The sequence below is a fragment of the Phyllobates terribilis genome, unplaced genomic scaffold (genome assembly GCF_046119375.1).
Source record: "Phyllobates terribilis strain yellow unplaced genomic scaffold, ASM4611937v1 Scaffold_298__1_contigs__length_2340664, whole genome shotgun sequence".
NCBI classification, from domain to species: domain Eukaryota; kingdom Metazoa; phylum Chordata; class Amphibia; order Anura; family Dendrobatidae; genus Phyllobates; species Phyllobates terribilis.
The window spans coordinates 1,839,568-1,856,437 of record NW_027363058.1 but is presented as its reverse complement, the minus strand read 5'-3'; the positions used below and the strand labels follow the sequence as shown (position 1 = coordinate 1,856,437).

The following is a 16,870-nucleotide window of genomic DNA, read 5'->3' as shown; positions in this document are numbered from 1 at the left end:
AAATGAAATCATTGGGTTTGAAACATAGAGCAACAGGTCATCTGAATATAGAGCTAGTTTATAGTGATGTGAGCCTATAGTAACTCCACTAATATCTGGATTTGTATGTAATGCTACCACTAAATGTTCCAATGCACTGTGTCGAATGCTTTTATGGCGTCAACAGAAACATGGCACATTGGGATCCCCTGGCTTTTTGCATGGGAAATTAACAATGTTTTATTTGTATTATCATGAGCTTCTCTAGCCTTAACGAAGCCAACCTGATCGTTGCTAACAATTGAGGGTAGATAGTGGGAGAGCCGTGTTGCAATTATTTTAGAGTATTTTTATGAGTACATTAATTAATGATATTGGATAAATATTAGGGCAGGTATTTGGTTCTCTTCCAGGTTTTGATAGAACCGTTATATCAGCCTCAAGTGATTGGGGGGCAAAGGGGTCTTCTGAGATATTATTGAACACTTTTGCTAAAAATGGTAATAACAGAGGTGCAGACATCTTATAATAAAATCTATTATTGAATCTATCTGGCCCAGGGCTCTTCCCAGTAGGGAATGATTTAATGGCCTCTCATATCTGTTGCTCAATGAAAGCTTTGTCTAGTACCTCCAGCTCGGGGGTCTGTAAGGAAAGTAGGGCAGTGTCCAGAATATATTTGTCAACTTTTGTTTCAAGACTATTAGGCGACACGTCGTGGTATTGTGCATAAATATTATATAGCGAGCTATAACAGCAATGAAATGCTTCCTCTATGTCAGTGGGGTTATGAATTTATAGCCGGGTGCCCCTTTTATTCTGGATACGTATGTCCTTTGCATGTGTGGATGTAACCTCCTTGTCAATGAGCGGCCACATTTATCTGTGAATTCATACGAGTATCTTCACATGCGATCTTGGTATTTTATACACGTTTCATCTATTAATGACCTTCGCTCCTTTCTTTTTACAATCAGACCGTTTTTATTGAACAAAACAAAGAATTACCAACATTTTGTTTTTCTTATAGAAACATTGTGAGAAAAGCAATAAAAAGAAAGAAAAACCAGTAACAATACGACAACCGGTTTACAATGATACAAATCCCAATATCGCTCTATAGTACAAGGTTTTGGAATAGTAATTTTACATTTGTACATAAATGTCTGAAATATTCCTGACTGATTATTTTTTTCCCTATTGGGACAACAAAAGAAAAAGAATATATCTAAGAAGGGACAATTATATGGACTGAGACAATTATTATTCGCTGACACCTTGGGTATAAGGATATAAATTCCTGGTTTACTGTAAGGAAATGGACAAACGGTCCAGTATAGTATTTCTGAGGTTTTCTGAAGCAATACCGGGGGTAATTAACCATTGTTCCCATATGTGTATGGATTTCTTGACAGCGTTTCTTCATATATAAGCTTCCTTTCCAAGCATAGTGTCATTTATCCTGGATTTTAGTTCTGTTATCGTTGGGGGAGAATTGTCTATCCAATGTAGTGCCAACAACTATCTGGCTTGGAATAATATTCTGGAGCTAGCTATTGCCATATGGGAGTCTGGTCTACGTCCTCTCCCAGGAGTCTCAGGATACAGATTTTAGGTTGCAACTGAAGTTGTATCCCAAATACAGATAGTACAAGAGCGATCACCACATTACAGTAGTCGCCAATATTCCCACATCATATGTATCAGGTGGGCGTCATTTTGACCACATCTAGGGCATGTGTCATCAATCTGTATTAAAATTTTAAATAAAATACTTGGGGATCTATATACCCTATGAATGAGAAGAATTTGGGACAATCTTTGTGACTCTGACAATGAAAGATTCGGTGTCAAATCCAAGTTTCCTCAGATAAAGGACCCACATCCTCCCCCCATTTTGTCTTAATTATCAAAGAATATTTACCCAAATGTAGGGCAAGTAACTGCCTATAAATAGGGGATAGTAGACATTTTGTATCCACCGCTGTAGCAATGGTATCTATCGGGTGATGTCGATCAATCAGTATGGCGTTTATTCTAGTTGTGTGTTATATGCATGACGTATTTGCAGATACTGATAAAGCACCCTATGTGAAAGGCTAAAATCTGCCTTTATTTGTTCAAAGCTCTTGAATAATCCATTCCTTAAGAGTTGTGATACCAAACATATACCCCTATCCACCCACTCACTAACATTATTTAGTTTCTGTAGCTCTGATAAGTTATAGTTGTGCCATAAAGGAGTATAGTTTGTGTACTTTTCAATCCCCAGAAAATTTTTACCCCTATCCCACACCTTATATATTAACTTTAGCTTAAGACATTTTAGGTCATTTTCTCCAGGAGGCCCCATATCTAGTACTGAGAATGGAAGCTTCCGCTTGGTTCCTCCCATAAGTAGGTGCCCTGAAATTCCACAATATTTGCGAGTAACCCATCCATGAAACTATCTTAGCTGCTTTCTAGCGTTAAGCAGGTCTGCGTATGTCTGGAGGGAAGCAGATCAGTTATGTTGTTTGTCAAGGAGATCAATCCGCTCAAGCAAAAGGGGGACTTTAGCTGCTTTCTCTTTTAAGCCTGGATCCATGTTTTATTAGTATCCCTCTCAGGATGCATTTGAGAGCTTCCCATTGAAATGGTAAGGCAGTTTCATCATGCTCATATTTGTGAAGGAGTCTATAGTCTCAAGAAGGTCTGAGACACAGAGTGAGTCTTTCAGCAGATTATCATTAAGTTCCCACAGTTGAAGCCTTGGTGGAGTCAGGTATAGTCAGATAACAATATACAGGAGCATGATCTGACCATATAGCAGTCCCTATCAGAGATGTAGGTTGCCATGTAAGCAAGTGATGGCAATTTAATGAAAAGTCTCTACGGCTATGGATATTGAGTATAGGAGAATAATACGTATAATCCTTTACATCTGGATGTAGTATCCTGCATACATCGACCAGTTGGTCACAAGTAGGGAGATATAAGTTTGCCAAAGTCAAAATGTTGGAATAGATGGAGATCTTAAACACATACACCCTCTCAGTGTCAGACAGTGTTTCTACCATAGTATGCGGCAGTGATCTGTGTCGGCCTATACTCCGCACCTTAGACTTCAAAACAGCATTTGTACTGTGAAGCCAAGATGAATAATATCTGTTAGTAATCTGAGGTACAGTATATGATCGCCTCTAAAGTGGGACTCCTGAAGAAGGAGAAAATGAACGTGTTGTTTATTCATATGATAAAACACTTGAGCTCCTTTCTCTCGAACATTAAGTCCTCTGACATTCAATGAAGGAGTTTTGAGTTGTGTCATATTATATGAAAAAAAGGAGGAGGGGAGAAAAGAAAGATTAAGAGCAAAGAGGAGGTATAGATGGTAGATAGTAACGTCTACCTCTCAGTGGCTAAGAGGTATAGATTAAGAATATATCGAACACCAGGAAATTACGAAACAAGCAGGTCCCAATGCAAGTCCCTAACTGGGGGTTGTCTTTACAGGCGTAAGTCAAACCTTTAGTCCTAGGGTTCCTATTAGGGGGAACCATAGAATATATAGGGAGCAAAGTAATACAGCCTGATATTACAGTAATATAATGTGAACTCAAATTAAATGCCGTTCTAAGATATGAACTGAGACATTCTGTATAGTGGAAGAGTGGCACCTAAAACTCTATTTAGATATATCTTATTATATTCTGAAAGAAATAAGTACGCATCTGCAAACTGTCTCTCTCATCAGGGAAAAGAAGATTTATTTCAGGAGCTCATATGATTGTCAGGTTCCTTTCCCATCTGGGTGCATCACCATCAAATTCCTGATCCATTGAAACCCTTCTGTGAGGTGCCGAAACTCTGTGGCAATGGTGGAGAAGGTGGCCAGTCAGATATATGAATTCTGGGAATGTCCAGGACATCACAGAATGGTCTCATGTCGCTTTGATCTTTCAAAGTATACAATGTTCCATTTTTTTCAGACTTGCAGTTGGAAAGGGTACCACAGGAGTACATCAGACCATTTTCCTAGAGAGTATCAAGTAGTGGTTTCAATGCCCTTCTTTGAGCAAGTTGCCATTCAGGATAGATCTGGGAGCAATTGTATGCGTTTTCCATTGAAATCACCAGGACCCATCTCCCTGCTTTCCTCACAACGGCCTCTTTTACACTGAAAATAATGTATGTGACCAATAATGTCCCTTGGACGCTCAGGATTTGGGCCATGATTGCCTAATGTGCGGTGCGCCCTGTCGATCTCCAGCTCCTTATCAATAGGGTCACCAAGGATATAATTGAACAGTGTCCACAGTGTTGGCATAATCGCTTGTGCATTGATGATTTCAGGATATTATTGTGATTTTCTTGGTCATCAATGATATTAAAGAGACTGTTTATTTGCTGGCTGTGAAGATCCAGTGTTTGTTTCTGAGCATTTTGATGGTCACAACTTGTACGACATCATCCTCTTATCTCTGTACCTTGTCAGTAAGCTGTGATAGGCTAGAAGTGAGGGGACGTATGTCAGTTTTGTACGTGGTCTTCAGCCTTTGTATATATTGCTCTATCTCTTGTTTAGTAGGGATAGACACAATATGAAATACAAATCAATTATGGCTTTCCCCATATTAAAATCCCTGTGGCTGGGGGAGTATATTTCACTGTGCAGCAAGCACTGCTCAGTATGTGGGCTTTGGTGAGAATACAGGGAGATTTGTGGAGATGTTGTCTTGTGAGGCCTACATTAAGAGAAAAGTTGATGCAGGACTTACAGGCTTGAGCTGTCTGGCATCATGAAGGTTAATTCTGATTATTTTTCCAAGCTGAGATGAGGCAGTAATGGCTCCGGAGCAGGATGATAAGACTTTCGATAAGAAACACTGCATACCAGACATGCTGACGGAGGTGGAGGACCTCAGATTAACCTCCGATCTCGTTTTTCTTTCCCATATCAGACGTCATGTTTAAGGCCGAAAATTGCTTATAATTCCCCCAGGAACACGGTCTGAAGAGAGTGCTCTCATTGCTATGTCCAGGCCATGTCTTTCCTGTTGATTTTCAATATGTCCGAAGGCGGCGTTGATTGGGAGCAGGATTGTGTGATGTAATAACCTTATGTGAGCCCCAGAAACGCGAGTTGTGACACCAATGGAACGGCGCCACAACGGGAGGTGCGTATGAGTGTTTTTATTTTAACAAGGCCAAACATGAGGAATGAGAAGGCGTTGTACCAATAGAAGTGGAAAACCCCTTTAAGAAGATACAATTTTTGGTTAGAATTGAAATAGACTTCTCCCCTGCGTGACTTCTCTGAAGTTTATTACGAGTTGATTTCTGTGTAAAACATTTCCCACATTAAGAACATGAAAATGGCTTCTCGTCTGTGTGAGTACTTTGGTGACTAAGAAGTGAGGATTTCTTCACAAAACATTTTCCACATTCTGAACAGGAAAAAGGCTTCTCCCCTGTGTGGGTTCTCTGGTGTATAACAACATCTGATTTCTGATTAAAACATTTTCCACATTCTGAACAGGAAAAAGGCTTCTCCCCTGTGTGAGTTCTCTGGTGCTTAACCAGATTTGATTTCTGGTTAAAACATTTTCCACATTCTAAACAGGAAAAAGGCTTCTCCCCTGTGTGCGTTCTCTGGTGGCTATCAAGAATTGCTTTACGGTTAAAACATTTTCCACATTCTGAACAGGAAAAAGGTTTCTCCCCTGTGTGAGTTCTCTGGTGCTTAACCAAACCTGATTTCTGGTTAAAACATTTTCCACATTCTAAACAGGAAAATGGCTTCTCCCCTGTGTGCATTCTCTGGTGGCTATCAAGAATTGCTTTACGGTTAAAACATTTCCCACATTCTGAACAGGAAAAAGGCTTCTCCCCTGTGTGGGTTCTCTGGTGTATAACAACATCTGATTTCTGATTAAAACATTTTCCACATTCTGAACAGGAAAAAGGCTTCTCCCCTGTGTGAGTTCTCTGGTGCTTAACCAGATTTGATTTCTGGTTAAAACATTTTCCACATTCTAAACAGGAAAAAGGCTTCTCCCCTGTGTGCGTTCTCTGGTGGCTATCAAGAATTGCTTTACGGTTAAAACATTTTCCACATTCTGAACAGGAAAAAGGTTTCTCCCCTGTGTGAGTTCTCTGGTGCTTAACCAAACCTGATTTCTGGTTAAAACATTTTCCACATTCTAAACAGGAAAATGGTTTCTCCCCTGTGTGCATTCTCTGGTGGCTATCAAGAATTGCTTTACGGTTAAAACATTTCCCACATTCTGAACAGGAAAAAGGCTTCTCCCCTGTGTGAGTTCTTTGGTGATAGACCAAATCTAATTTCTGGTTAAAACATTTCCCACATTCTGAACAGGAAAAAGGCTTCTCCCCTGTGTGAGTTCTCTGGTGATTGACCAAATTTGATTTCTGGTTAAAACATTTCTCACATTCAAAACAGGAAAAAGGCTTCTCCCCTGTGTGGGTTCTCTGGTGGCTATCAAGAATTGCTTTACGGTTAAAACATTTCCCACATTCTGAACAGGAAAAAGGATTTTCCCCTGTGTGAGTTCTCTGGTGCTTAAGCAAATCTGAGTTCTGGTTAAAACATTTCCCACATTCTGAACAGGAAAAAGGCCTCTCCCCTGTGTGAGTTCTCTGGTGATAGACCAAATCTAATTTCTGGTTAAAACATTTCCCACATTCTGAACAGGAAAAAGGCTTCTTCCCTGTGTGAGTTCTCTGGTGATTGACCAAATTTGATTTCTGGTTAAAACATTTCTCACATTCAAAACAGGAAAAAGGCTTCTCCCCTGTGTGAGTTCTCTGATGTCTGATAAAACTTGATTTCAATGTAAAACATTTTCCACATTCTGAACAAGAAAATGGCTTCTCTCCTGTGTGGGTTATCCGGTGGTTATCAAGATGCGCTTTCTGGTTAAAACATTTCCCACATTCTGAGCATGAAAAAGGCTTCTCCCCTGTGTGAGTTCTCTGATGTCTGATAAACCTTGATTTCTCTATAAAACATTTTCCACATTCTGAACAAGAAAATGGCTTCTTCTTTGTGTGACTTCTCTGGTGATTAACAAGATTTGATTTCTGATTAAAACATTTCCCACACTTGAAACAAAAAAATCTTTTCTCCGCTGTGTGAATGTTTTGATGCTTAAGAAAACTATTTCCACATTCTGAACGTGAAAATGGCTTCTTTTCATTAGGAGTAGTTTGTTTTTTAATGCTTATTTTGTGACTTTGATTTTCCTTAGTAGTCGGTAATGAATCAGAAGACAGGACCTGTTTCAAAGGATCAGGTGAAAGATCTTTCCTGTGAAGGGATGATGGTAGATCTGGAGTAATTGCATTCACTTCAATTGTATCCTCTGGGATCTCAAGATCATCTGATTTAAAAATTGAAGATGTCAGCTGTCCGTCTGATCTCCTGGTACAGTCATCTGCCAAAAATAAAACCAATTATTATTTTTGAATAAAATATCCTTGAATTATATATTTTTTAACATTTCTACTTAAACTGTAAAATAGCAACTCATGTAAAAAAAATATTGAATTATTCACCAAGACAATGACAGTTCACAGTGTAATAGAAAACCTCATAGGATGAACCAGTGGAGCGTGGTGTTCAACTATTTGTTCATTCAGTCTCTCAAATATGGAATAAAAAGCCAAACAATGTTATGTAGGCAAAAATAACACCAATAAAAACTTCTACTCATCTCACAAAAAACAAGTCCCCACTCAGGTCCATCATCTGTCAGTGGAAAAACAGAGATTTTCACATTATTAGTGGCTCAAAGGCTCTTGAAAAGCAACATGGCTTCCATAAACCAATCCAGCAATATCTGCTCTCCCACAGTCAGATCTCCCCCTCTCTTCTGAGCCTTGCAGTGCGCCCAAACCACATTTATCATCCATGTATTTGGCATTACTACAGTGAGAAGAACCCACTTAATTTACAGTGTGTGTCTCCTGGAGCACAATCTGGGCGCTATGTGTTGGGCAATAAAATGGCCTATTTGTACTGTGTGCTAATTTTCGGAAAGTGACTGTGGAGTCAAAGTAGTGACAACTTCTAAAGATTAATTCATTGAGGGTCATAATTTTCAAAATGGAGTCAATATATGAGAATTTCTACTGCTCTGATTTTCTGACATTTTGTATGGTGTGGTGTGTCCCATATCCCCTGGGATCTGCTCCGGCGACGTCTGCTTCTGTCACCAGGTGCTGTCCTATTTATTCTGCAGGCGGCGCTGGTGATTGAGAAGACGACGGGACCAAAAGTTCTGGGCGGCACAGGCTCTGTCCAGGCACTTAGATTAGTTTGCATGGAACCAGTAGTACCATCCAGTCTGGCGGTATGGGTGTGTGTGCTGTCCAGCTGAAGTAACCTGCTCCCTACTTCTGGCAATTGGAAAGCACCGCACCCTACTAAAGCTGGAAGCATATTGCCGGAAGCTGCCAGATCCAGCCTTGTTCTCCTCTGGTTCAGTCCTCTGTGATCAGCTCCCGGCTTGTGTATTTGTTTCCTGTTGTGACCCCGGCCCGTTTACTGACTATTTTTGCGTAGTCTGATTTTGTACTTTCTCTTCCCTCCTGGTTCTGGCTACCTGACTATTCTTCTTCCCATCTCACTCCACAGAACAGCAAGTAACACTATGGCCCAAGCCTAGGGGTCTCTGTGTAAGTCCAGATCCATAAGGAAGGATTAAAGGGTAATGGGCAAAACTGTGACTACAGATAATAACACCGACTGAAACGATCAAGCTGAACAGTCTTCTTCAGTAAAAAAAAACTTCAGTCTACAACTGTAACTACTAGGTAGTTAAAGACTCACATAGGTGAGGCAGGCCGATCCGACCCCAAATAAACTATCATACAGAATGAACATGTAAAAAAAATATAACAATAAAAATATGTGTTACATCCCCAACACAAATGTATGTATGAAGGGAGAAATCCAACACTAAACCGGAGTTGCACTCATTTATGTTGGACCATTTGAGGTATGATGAGTCCTGACCAGAAGAGTAGAGAAAGTATTAGTGCCCCCATTTCAGGAGAGATTGTGCAGGAATCTGAATTCCTTAGGATCAAAAAAATAATGGAATTCATGACGTGGAGTGAATCCATGAAACCAGGGCTCGAGCCATGCCACCACATCTCCTGGAGGCGTGAATAGATGTATATTACAGCCATCAGCCACGCACAGCTTAGAGAGATATCATGGCACAGGTGTAATGTTTTTTGCAATCCTGCTTGAAGTTAGTCAGTTTTAAAAGAAATTAAAAAGTCAGGATAAAGGGAAACTCTGTGGTTATTGTACAGAAATTCACACTTGGCCCTCACTGCACATTTAATATTGTTGATCATAAAAGTGTAGTTTGGCCAGAAAGACTGGACCTGGTCTTGTAGGGACCATATGAGCACATTCAGCGACACAGAAGGGAGAGAAGGTAGATTCATCCAATAAGATATCAGGGTCCTAGGAAGCCAACAGCATCATTAACCTCCGCTTTCTGTTAAAGGCCCATCAGAATGTTTTTCTTCAAGTGATTTTATAAGTTTTCAGCACATTCTACGTACGCTGTCATTTGGCTTTGTAGTTTACAGATCTGGGCAGGTAAGGGTCAGCGTCTACTAATCCCAGGGGGGTAGGTGGATCCTCCAGGTTGTAAGTTTTACAGAAAAGGGGTTTTCAATGCCCAAATTCATTTGAACAGTTTTGGGTGGAGAAGAATTTTGTGATCTAGAGGCAAAATGGTGATCACACGATTGTGATACGGCCGGACTACACCACCGATAAAGCAGCCACAGCCGGTGACTGAGAAGAATCTGTGACTTCTCTGCATTTAGTGGTCACTACTCACCTGGGTAGTCATATGTAGGAATCTCCTCTTTACACCGCTCATCACCCCTCACATATGTCTCTGTAGTATTAATATGGGTCAGATCTTCACCCTGAAACAAATATTGTAAAAGTCACAGACAGATGGAGAAGTCCCATCTATGATCAGCTCTAATCCTGCCATCTCCACCGTTCTCATTACACAAGTATAAAACATATAATACTGGTGGATAAAACAAGACTGAGCACAAGACCTTCACAGCCGTCTACACATCATAGGGGAGATCTCATGACACCTTCTCTCCATCTACCTGATGATCCTGAGGAACATTGGGATCTTCTTGTTTACAGTCCTGTGGAAGAAGAGGACGGGGACATCTCTCTGGTGATGTCCTCTTACTGGATAGATCTGGAGGAAACACATACAGGGTCTGAATTCATTCTTTACATACAGATAATTATAGACAGTGTGTATTTAGTCCTATTACCTGGTGATGTGAGGTGCTGGGGAACCTCAAACATGATGCCCTTGTACAGATCTTTGTGTCCTTCTAAATACTCCCACTCCTCCATGGAGAAATAGACAGCGACATCCTGACACCTTATAGGAACCTGACACATACAATGATACCGTCATCCCCTCGATCCCTCCATAGCGTTACTGTATAATGTCCCAGCATTCCCAGCAGTGTCACCTCTCCAGTCAGCAGCTCAATCATCTTGTAGGCGAGTTCTAGGATCTTCTGGTCATTGATGTCTTCATGTATCAGGGGGTGAGGTGGAGGCCCCGTGATTGGGCTCAGGGGTCTTCCCCATCCCTCAGACACAGGGTCCTGACAGCGCTCACTAGAGGTCTTCTTCACTACTGTGTAATCCTGGTTATGGAGAGACACATTAATAAATCTCACTACAGACATTTCCAGAGTCCTCACCTCTCCAGTTCTGTCCATCTGTTATTCCCATAGATAATGATGTAATATGACGTCATCAGAATCTCTCACCTCTCCAGTAAGCCGGAAGAGGATCTCTAGGGTGAGGTGTAATATCCTCTCCACCATCTTGTCTCTGTCCATGTCCATCTTTTATGGATCAATAAGGAAAATTCTCTTATATAGAAGATCTTCACTGAGAGGATCTGATATTGTAGGGATCTGAATGAGAAGATGATGAGCAGATGTAGCATCATAAAAATCCTGTGTAATAATACAATTACTGGAGATAATAAGGGGAAACATATGAGGAGATTTATTATTTTACAGTGTTTAGTTTTCCTCTTTCTTCCTCGGAGTCGGCAGCTGAATACGTTTCTCATAGACTCATCTTCCATGACGCTAATTCTCGTCTCCTTTACCAACACTGGAATCGGCATTAGCAATACTGCAGGAGATATTCATTACACGTGTCATGAGAAATAACTACCGTATTATCCGGAGTATAAGAAGACTGGGTGTATAAGGCGACCCCCAACTTTTCCAGTTAAAATATAGAGTTTGGGATATACTCGTTGTATAAGACTACCCCTCTTCCAACGCACATGCAATAAAAATTTAAAAAAAATCAGATTTGATTTCAGCATGGTAATTTTAAAGTGATGAACCTTACCGGTGATTGGCTGGTTGTTGTATACAAAGCCTGCTTGGATTGGTCAGCTCTTCCTGCGAGCCCAGCTCTCCCAGTCTCCAAGACTATCAGAGCGGTAGCACATCCCTCTGGCCCGCCCTTGTATCCTATTACCGGTACCTCCTTCTCTGCCTCTCTGATCTCGCTCCTGAGGACTGCAGTGACGAGGTGAGGGGGCGCCTCACCGGGAAAGAGTAAGTGAAGCAAGCTGCAGGCGACCGGGACGCCCGGGGTATGGAAAAAAGAGAAAGAGCGGTGCTGTGCCCAGAAAAACACGCCTCTTTCACTCGTCTGGCCCGCCCTTGTATTACCTCCTTCTCCGCCTCTCAGGAGGCAGAGAAGGAGGTACCTGTAATAGGATACAAGGGCAGGCCAGAGGGATGTGCTACTGCTCTGATAGTCTTGAAGACAGGGAAGGCTTATAAATTACCATAAATACCATATTTTTCGGACTATAAGACGCACCAGACCATAAGACGCACCTAGGTTTTAGAGTAGGAAAATAGAAAAAAAATTTAAGCAAAAAATGTGTTCACGATGCACTTTTAAGGGGGAGGGGGTCTTCTGATGACACTGGTATAGGGGTAATGTCCCCCAATTCTGACAATATCCCCCATCCTGGTATATATGCCCCCCCCTTCCTTTTATACGTGGCCCCCATCCCCATCCTGGTATGCCTGGCATCCCTCCATCCTGGTATGCATGGCACCCCTCATCCCTATCCTGGTATGCATGGCACCCTTCATCCCTGTCCTGGTATGCATGGCACCCCTCATCCCTATACTGGTATGCATGGAACCCCTCCATCCTGGTATGCATGGCACCCCTCATCCCTATCCTGGTATGCATGGCACCCCTAATCCCTATCCTGGTATGAATGGCACAGCAATCCCCATCCTGGTATGCATGGCACCCCTCATCCCTGTCCTGGTATGCATGGCACCCCTCATCCCTGTCCTGGTATGCATGGCACCTCTCATCCCTGTCCTGGTATGCATGGCACACCTCATCCCTATCCTGGTATGCATGGCACCCCTCATCCTTATCCTGGTATGTATGGCCCCTCATCCTTATCCTGGTATGTATGGCACCCTCATCTTTTTCCTGTTATGTATGCCCCCCTCAGCCTTATCCTGGTATGTATGGCCCCCTCACCTTTATCCTGTTATGTACGCCCCCTCATCCTTATTTTGGTATGCATGGTCCCCCTAATCCCCATCATGCTTCACATAAAAAAATAAACACTCCTACTCACCTTTCTTCTGTCCTCCAGCGCTGCGTCCTATCTGCCCGCACTCATCTCGCCATGTGAGCCGCGCATGGCGTCACTACCATGCGAGGCTCACAAGGGGAGATCAGCTGCCGGAAGTCACTGCTCCTCACGCTGGGACTTCATGCTCCTTAATAGCTGGCACACAGCGTAGCAGCAGTGCGGCTCCTGCTGCCGGGCGATCGCGTGTGCCCGCTATTAAAGGGCATGAATATTCACCCCTCCCCACGCCCATGGAGAGAGGTTGAATATTTATGCCCTTAAACAGCGGGCACAGGTGATTCCGGCAGCAGCAGGAGCCGCGCTGCGGCTACACTGTGTGCCGCTATTAAGAAGCATGTATATTCAGTGCTCCTCATACCCCATGGGGGGGGTTTGGTCGACTATATAAAGTATTTGGGGGCCTCCCGACAGATGATGTCAGGGCAGAGAAGGATCTCTCATCCTGAAATTCAGAGGCTAATCCGTTTGTTCTTCCTGTAGATAATCGTCCGCTAGAGGAGTCTGGAGGCGACTCTCTCATACAGACCACAGGAAAGCTGGAATATTTGTGTGTATAGGGAGATGGAAGAGATAGCAGTCTGCCAAATGACTGTTCAGCCAACACTTATCTCATGTGTATCGAGCCGTTCGGATTACACTGACAGGCAAGGATAATACACCGCACTACAGCAGTACAGTGCATCACCTGAGCAATCAGAGGATTGTATGTTGTATGATCGTGACGTGCCCCCTGGGGCCGTGGGGTACACGGTAGCCGGGCCGGTTCTGTATTGGGGTAGTCACGGTGGCAGTGACCCAGTCCGTGGCCCAGGGCGGTCAAATAAAGAACAGTGAAAGTCAATTTGGGGATAATGTTCGTGACGCCACCCGTGGTATGTGGCTATATGGGGCCCCCGCTGTGGTGCAGATCCACTGGGGCTGTTGGTGACGCAGCAGAGATGGTTCGGCTCTCCACGGGTAGAGCTATGCCCCAGGGCAGTATATAGGACTTGATGAGGTAGATGTTGTCAGCAGGGACAGTGTAGTGCAGGGCAGGTGACGCAGCAATTAAGTCAAGGACACAGCAGGGTGCAGTCTTCAGGTTTTACTCACAGTTGTTAAGTTCTCCAGGTTACAGTTACCGGTTTGTAACCACCCACATCGTCCTGTGTCCTCCTGGGAAGTGATCCAGCCAACTCTCAGATATCTTAGGAGCACTTGAACGGGACCCTTTTCGGTGTACCTCTCCAGGCCGTCTCACTGCGCTGGCTCTCGCCCTCCTGCCCTGCGCCTCAGACACAGTGTCCCGAGCCAGTGGCCGTGGGCCTCGTCAGGCGACGTCTGGACTGTCCCCTTATCCTATATGGCCACCTTTTCAGCGATTATGTGTGGACTGTGGCTACGGCACCTAAGGATACCGCAACCTCCGGTTTGCTAGCTGAGCTTTAAAGTACTCCACTAGTCTGGGGCCAGTCCCCTCCTGCGGCCTTGATCCCTCGATGGTCAGCGTGAATTCGGGCGCACGGATGGCTTCCCGCACTCGCCGTGCCCCTAGGATCCCTTCTATTTCTGGAGTCTTTCCCACTGCTCCGGTCTTCTCCCCTCACTCTCCTACTGCTGGGCCCCTCTGACTGGGCCACACTCCTCACTATCCACTGAACTCCTGCTCCAAGCACTGGAGCCAGGAAAATGGACCCTTCTAGATGTTTCTACCCTTGCTTTTATACTCTTCCTGTCTGTGCTCCCCTGAACTGTTTCCTCCACCCAGCTCCTCCACTTAGTTCCACCCTCCTGAAAGGGACCAGGCCTGTGCTCTCTCTTAGGAGCAATCTTGCCCTTCCCTTATGAAGTGGTGTAGTGTTGGATGTGAGTGTGTGGGTCCCGGGTAGTGCTCCCTCCTTACCTGAGAGTGGGGTACCACACCTCTGGCTGAGATGCAGTACTTCTGTGGCAACTGGACCCGCAGGGGCGCCACAATCGCACTAATGAGAGCTGTCTAAAAAAATATTTAACATGAAAAAAAATCACAGTTTTAGCAACAAGAAATATCTGTCACTACAGGGAAACCAGACTCACTGCACAATGTTAGTTAAGTCACGTCCATAACAACTTTCTTATACTCTGTTATCCTATACACATTCTATACACAGTGACGTAGATAGAAATCACAGTGACGTAGCAATAGCTGAAATTGAGCCCCCCGAAGGGGGAAAAAAAAAAAAAAAATATATATATATATATATATATATATACACAGTACAGACCAAAAGTTTGGACACACCTTCTCATTTAAGGATTTTTCTGTATTTTCATGACTATGAAAATTGTACATTCACACTGAAGGCATCAAAACTATGAATTAACACATGTGGAATTATATACTTTCCTTCACTGTTTATATATATATATATATATATATATATATATATATATATATATATATATATATATATATATATTACTATATAATCGGCTGGCTTATCCCGTCTGTCTGTCGGTCCAGGAAATCCCGCGTTGCTGATTGGTCCGGCCGCGGCCGGTCGGGGTACTTCTTCTGCGAGCAGCCGGGAGATGACCGGCTAGCACCGGTCATCTCCCGGCTGCGTCGCCGCTGATCTCCCGAAGGTGGCCTGCGTGTTTCAAATGGCTGTATGTTTTGGGTCATTGTCTTGCTGGAAGACCCAACCACGATCCATTTTTAATGTCCTGGCGGAGGGAAGGAGGTTGCCACTCAGGATTTTACGGTACATTGCTCCATCCATTCTTCCATTGATGCGGTGAAGTAGTCCTGTGTCCTTAGCAGAGAAACATTCCAAAAACATAATGTTTCCACTTCCATGCTTGACAGTGGAGACGGTGTTCTTTGAGCCATTGGCAGCATTTCTCTTCCTCCAAACACGGCGAGTTGAGTTAATGCCAAAGAGCTCAATTTTTGTCTCATCTGACCACAGCACCTTCTCCCAATAACTCACAGAATCATCCAGGTGTTCATTGGCAAACTTCAGACGGGCCTGCACATGTGCCTTATTGAGCCCGGGGACTTTGCGGGCACTGCAGGATTTTAAACCTTTAAGGCGCAATGTGTTACCAATGGTTTTCTTGGTGACTGTGGTTTGAGATCATTAACAAGTTCCTCCGTGTAGTTTTAGGCTGATCTCTCACCTTCCTCATGATCAAGGATAACCCACAAGGTGAGATTTTAAATGGTGCCCCAGATTGATGTCAATTGACAGTCATTTTGTATTTCTTCCATTTTCTTACTATTGCACCAACAGTTGTCTCCTTTTCACCCAGCATCTTGCTTATGGTTTTGTAGCCCATTTCAGCTTTGTGCAGGTCTATGATCTTGTCCCTGAAATCCTTAGAAAGCTCTTTGGTCTTGCCCATGTTGTAGAGGTTAGAGTTTGACTGATTAATTGAGTCTGTGGAAAGGAGTCTTTTATACAGGTGACTATGTAAGACAGCCAGTGTCGGACTGGGGTGTCCGGGGCCCACAGGGGGAATTGATCCTCGGGGCCCACTCTACAGCTATATGCAAATACCTGTTAGCCGTTATCCCTGTTATAGAGGACTGTAAACAGCAGGCGGCTCCTGTATCTACTGTGCACCACTATAACTAGGATGTACAATTAAGGTAGTTTGTATTAAAGGGGTTGTTTGGTGAAAAGAAGATATTACCGATCCATGGGCTCCAAAGGATAAGTGATAACTTATTGATCGTTTGGGTCCGAACATTGGAAAACGCACCTATCGGAAGAATGGGGAACTTTTATCCCTGTCAGGACACTTATCCCCATTTTAAAATACAGCAGCAGGTGGGACGTCTGACTGCAGCCTCATTCATTCTCTTTGGGGCTTACAGAAAAAGACAAGAACAGCAAGTGAGGGAAAGAATAGATCAGTGGACAAGTCGCACATGAGCTCCAGTCTAAGGGGAATAAAAACTCCACATTCTACCAATTGGTGCAGGTCCCAGTATTCAGACCCCAACTAATCAATATTTTATCACTTATCCTGTAGAGAGGTGATTACTTGCTTTCCCCGGAGAACCCCTGTAAGTGCATCTTGTTCCAAATATTTAATCACTAATGGAAATAAATAATCTTCTAACTAATATCAGAAAGAACAATTGACTGCCATACCCAACAAAACCCACTATACCAACAGCAATA

The 16,870-nt window shown here is 43.3% G+C and overlaps 1 pseudogene; it reads right to left on the bottom strand.

Moving 5' to 3' along the window:
* Positions 1 to 760: 760 nt before the first annotated feature.
* Positions 761 to 16,870, bottom strand: part of LOC141220462 (uncharacterized) — a 77,534-nt pseudogene continuing 61,424 nt past the window's right edge.